Genomic DNA, 5,300 nt, shown 5'->3' with positions numbered 1-5,300 from the left:
CCGATAACTCCTTCCCTGTTTTCCAGAAACCACGCATAGCCACTTAATTTTCATATTCTTTTTTTTCTGCCATGCCTACAGGTCACAGCCGACATCGGACCTGTGTGTACGAAGACTCATTCGATGCGGAATTCTCCGAGTAAGTTTCCTTGAAAGTTTCGTAGGAAAATCTTAACCCCCCGAAAGTTTCGACCCCCCAACCCCCCCCCCCCCTTTAACGTTGTCCGATCGGGCTGAAATTCACAAGTTAAGGTCCCCTACGGCCCAGGAGCTTATCCGCGAAATTTCAGCTCGATCCGATAACTCCTTCCCTGTTTTCCAGAAACCACGCATTAGCCACTTAATTAACCCATTTCTCCATAAGAGCCCATGTTAATTTGAAATTTTTAAAAGGTATTTAAAAGTTATATTTACACACATGCAGGTGGTTAGCTCAGTCGGTAGAGCGTGGGACTTTTAATCCTAAGGTCAAGGGTTCAAGTCCCTTATCGGGCGGTTTTTTTCACAAAATATGAAAAAACTTCGTTTTCTTAAAGAGTTAAAGAGGCTGCGTCCCAAAGTCGAACCTTAAAACGTACAGGAATTAGGAGAGGCAGTCCTAATTCCTGTACGAGGAATACAGGAATTATTAAATTACATCCACCATGGATTGTAGAAAAACGTACAGAAATAATATGAAAAAAAACTTCGTTTTTTTAAAGAGTTAAAGAGGCTGCGTCCCAAAGTCGAACCTTAAAACGTACAGGAATTAGGAGAGGCATTTGGGGGGCTGCCGCCCCCCAAACCCCCCGCTTTTGAAGACTCTTTTGTACAGGTTTTTTGTTTTGTTAATTAAAAGAGGGCCTTTCCGAAGCCAAGAGCGGCGGGTCAGGGGGGCGGCAGGGCAGCCCCCCACAACAAAAAAAACCTGTACAAGAGTCTTTAAAAGCGGGGGGTTTGGGGGGCGGCAGCCCCCCAACTGCCTCTCCTAATTCCTGTACGTTTTAAGGTTCGACTTTGGGACGCAGCCTCTTTAACTCTTTAAGAAAACGAAGTTTTTTTCACATTATCATAATATGGACCGTCAAAGACGTCGAAATTGCTCAGTTTTTCCAGATTAGAAGTAGGCCTTGAAACTCTAATTAGCAAAGTCAGTGTTAGTTGAAGAATGAGCTAGTTATGTAAGGAACAGTCAGGAACTTAATATTTCATCGAAAGTATATTCACTCATAGACGCGGTTATCCTCAAAATTCGAGGAATACCTAATAGAAACCTTTTCAGATTTTGACCACCAATCCCTTCCCTGTGGGTAAAATACCTATTTTATTGATATTTGACTAATATAGATTTATATTTAGATTTATTTATGGATTTAATTAAAGAATAGATTTATTTATTACATTTATATTTATTCATATTATACTTATAGATTATGTTATAGATTTGTATTTAGATAAGATTTATATTTGAGTGTTTTATTGTCTATTTATTACCTTTTTAACAGGGGTTGATTATATTGAAGCAATTGGAAATCATTGTCGTATTAGCGGAAAAAGACCGTCAAAATACATCTCTGCTCCCAATTTGACTTTATTTTGCTGTGAAATTCAACCTCTCTTAGCGTAAGTAAATTATGTTTTGGTTGGATTAGATGAATTTCCGGCACATTAAAATTTCCAAAGTACATATGTGCAGAGAGGTGGGGGAGCAGATAGTTGTCCCTTAGAGAAATAAAATTGATAAGCCGTCCAAGTACGCAAAATTATCGTTGCTTGGGTGTGAAGGCACTAAGTGAAGTACTTGAGGAATGTGTTTGTATCTGGCAGGGGGATTGAAATATTTTTTTTAATCAGGTTCGTTGGTGTTGAAATTCTATATCACCATAAATTTCTCAGGTCACCGTCTCTTCCCTGTCTGCAAAATTTTTGGACGAATAGGCTATCAAAACAAATGAGCTATGTGTCAAGTATCTGAAATGGACTATTCAGTCATTTCCTGCTTGTTATAAGTTCTGCGGTATAAATGACTTACGTGCATGTCAAACTGCGACACTGTTTTATGCTTTATATCTTACTTAAGCAACTTTTTCGTTTATTTATATCATACGCGGTATATGAACATTGGATTTTCAATAATAGAAAAGTGCGTAGAGGTAGAAACGAAATGGTTCTTTTTAAGAAAAAATAATTGAAAAACCACAATATAAGCATTCCTAAGTACTGTTCAAATGTGCAAAGTCCTAGTAAAGTCCATTTTGGAAGAAGGCTCTCGTGCTGCGTGATTAAAGTAAGCAAAATAGTATCTGAAAAAATGCCTGAATAAACAAAATTCTGCTAGTTTCCCTTTGTTAACATGTAAGGTTTTTGTTGAAGGAGTGGTTTTAAAACTTTTTAGAAGGCTCATTTGATTTGAAATTGAAAGTTCTCGCGTTAAAAATAGAAAATGATGGGTCAAGAACCAGACCCCTTCCTTCTTGCATCTATTCCCCCCAAATGAATCTGATTAAAATTTTGAGATAGGTATTTTGTTCAAAATTGTCCGAAGGCAAAATAACTTCCTTATGGTTTGACAACCCCTCAGTCCCCTGGTCAAGGGCTATTTTATATTTTATGGAAGGACGTATAAACTTTGGAAGTTGCAAATTCAGTTAACCTCCAAAATTTTTCATCCGGCTGCGTAAAAAAGTTAGGAGCGTCATTAAAACTTAAAACGGACAGAAAATATTTCGTATATGAAAAGGGCTCTCCCCTCCTCAGCGCCTCACTCTGAGCTAAAGTTTTTTAATTGTTTTAAAAGATTGAGCTGGGAGAAAGGGTTAAACTTTACTGTAAAGAGTGAAGCGTTGAGGAGAAGACAGCCCCTTTTATATGCGGAATAACTTCTCTTCGTTTAAGTTTTAATTTCGCTCATCACTTTCAGTATTAAACGCTTGTTTTTTTTTTAATTTAATTTCTGATCGTTTTTTAAATAATGCCAGGAAATCTGACCCCACCTTCATGAAGAAACTCCCTCACCATGGAAATATCCACTAGACCATCAATAGTGGTGAAAATTTACCCCGGACAATTACTCTTGACCACTCCACGCGTAAAATTGAGACGGAAAAGAAAAAGCAAGACACATAAAAAGAATTTTCTATAAGATTTCTGGCAATTTTCTATAAGATTTCTGGGTCCCACAGTGTATAATTTTTTCTGACAAGTTCATTTCCTGGAAACTCCCCTCCCTATGGAAAATTCCCCGCAGAAAGTTTGTCCCCCCCCCCGAAACGAAATTGTATGCATGCATCTCAATAACAAATGCGGGACACGTAAAGAATGGGCAAATTTAATAGCTTAAAGTCATTTCCCTAGAGGTTGTGAGAGGGGGGGGGGTTCAGGCTATACCCGAAGGCATAGTTCATGGGCCTTTCAACTATGATGAACAAAATGGGTATCTAAAAATTATCGGACGATTTTGGGAAAAAAGCGGCGGGGGAGGTGGCTAGTTGCCCTTCAGTTTTTTAGGTTGCTTAAAAAGGACACTAGAACTTCATTTTCCGTTCGAATCAGCCCTATTCTGATATTCTAGGACCATTGGGTTAGTACGATTGCCCCTGGAAAAAAAAGAACAAAAAATAAACACGCATCCATGATATTTCTTCTGGCAAAAAAAAAAAACAAAATTCCACATTTTTGCAGACTGGAGCTTGAAACCCTTTGATGAATAAAACTAAAATTAATGAAATTTATACATTTGGAATCAAAATAAAAGCCAAATCTTTCAATTTATCTATTGGTATCAAAATTCTTTTTTTTAAACCGGTTTTCTAGAATTTTGGTTACTATTGAGCCGGGTCACTCCTTACTTAAGATTCGTTACCACTAACCATTTAAACCGCACCTTTCTCAGATTTTTCTTTTGGTTCTTATTACGCATATGAAAGAGTTTCCCCTTCCTCAGTATCTCACTCGTTACGCTAAAGTGTTTGTGAAATTGTAAAAAGCTTATTATTCTAATTTTGTAGTCTTTGTGCATCAGGAGTCATTCTTAAATAATTGGAACAAAAAGTCAAACCTTTGCGTAAAAAGTGAGGTACTGAGAAGAGGGCGACACCCTCATATACCGAATAATTGCTGGTCGTTTTGAGTTTTAATGTTGTTCCTTACTTTCAGTTGGAAAAACATGTTTTTTTTTAATTTAATAAAAACCACAAGCCGAAAACATACACTATCATTGGTTTATTATCACATAAAAATCATAGTTAAGAAGCAGCTTAAGATATTAAATCCTATGATTGGTCGAAAAATAACATAAACAAATTATTGTGTATATCGGCCATTATTTAACAAATATTAACTTAAGCGAAAGGAGCGAGGTACTGACGAGGAGATAAAACTTCCTCATATACGTAATATGAAGGAGTTCGCCCCCTCGTCAATACCTCGTTCTTTATGCTAAAGTTCAAATTTTGTCCCGATTCTGTAAGAATGCTCCCTGAATCTCAAAACCTGTTTAATTAGAATAAATAGGTTTTTAGAAATTACTAAAAAGATTTTAGCGTAAAAGCGAGATTTTGAAGAGAGTAGGAACCATCTCATATGCGTTACAATTTCTGTTCATTTTAAGTTTTAATGTCGCTCCTTACTTTGAGTTGAAAATAAAATCCCCTGCCTTTAGCCTACTTAACTTGAAAGTTCTACGCCGATTGAAGAATTTCTTTTAAAGATTACCCCAAAGCTATGCTAAATAGTCTTCACTACGAATTTCCGTAACAGTGGTTTTGAGCGTACACTGAACTTTTCTATTTCTCGTCAACTTTTTCATGTAACATGATATTCAATTTGGGTCTTGGTGTTTTCGCCACGGAAATCCCCCTTCATTCCCCAAACGCATCCGATCAAAATTTCGAGATAGTCATTTTGACCAAAACTGTCAAAAGGTCCAATAGCCATCCCTCCAGGTTTGGTGACCCCCCTCCCATCCCCCGAGTTAAGGGCTGTAAGCTATGCTAGCCCTCTATTGTTAAGATATTAGGTTTTTATGGGAAGGGTGGTCGTATAAACTTTGTAGGGGGCAGATGCCTCAAAGGGTGCATATTAATGCAAACAACTCCCGACTCTCATTGAGTCTTCAGGTAAATACCTAATTAGTTCTAAGAAAGGGGCACGGACGGTGTGGAGGTAAAAACTGATATTTAATTCCTCTTGATTTCTCGGAATATTTTTGGTCTGCGCTGTTATTACGAAAGTAAAGAGTAACATTAAAACACAAAATTAGCAGAACTTATTCTGTATAGGATGGGGGCTTCCTTAATAATTAAATTTATTAATAGAAATAA

This window comes from Artemia franciscana, unplaced genomic scaffold (genome assembly GCF_032884065.1).
Source record: "Artemia franciscana unplaced genomic scaffold, ASM3288406v1 PGA_scaffold_38, whole genome shotgun sequence".
NCBI classification, from domain to species: Eukaryota; Metazoa; Arthropoda; class Branchiopoda; order Anostraca; family Artemiidae; genus Artemia; species Artemia franciscana.
Note: the sequence above shows the minus strand (reverse complement) of the source record.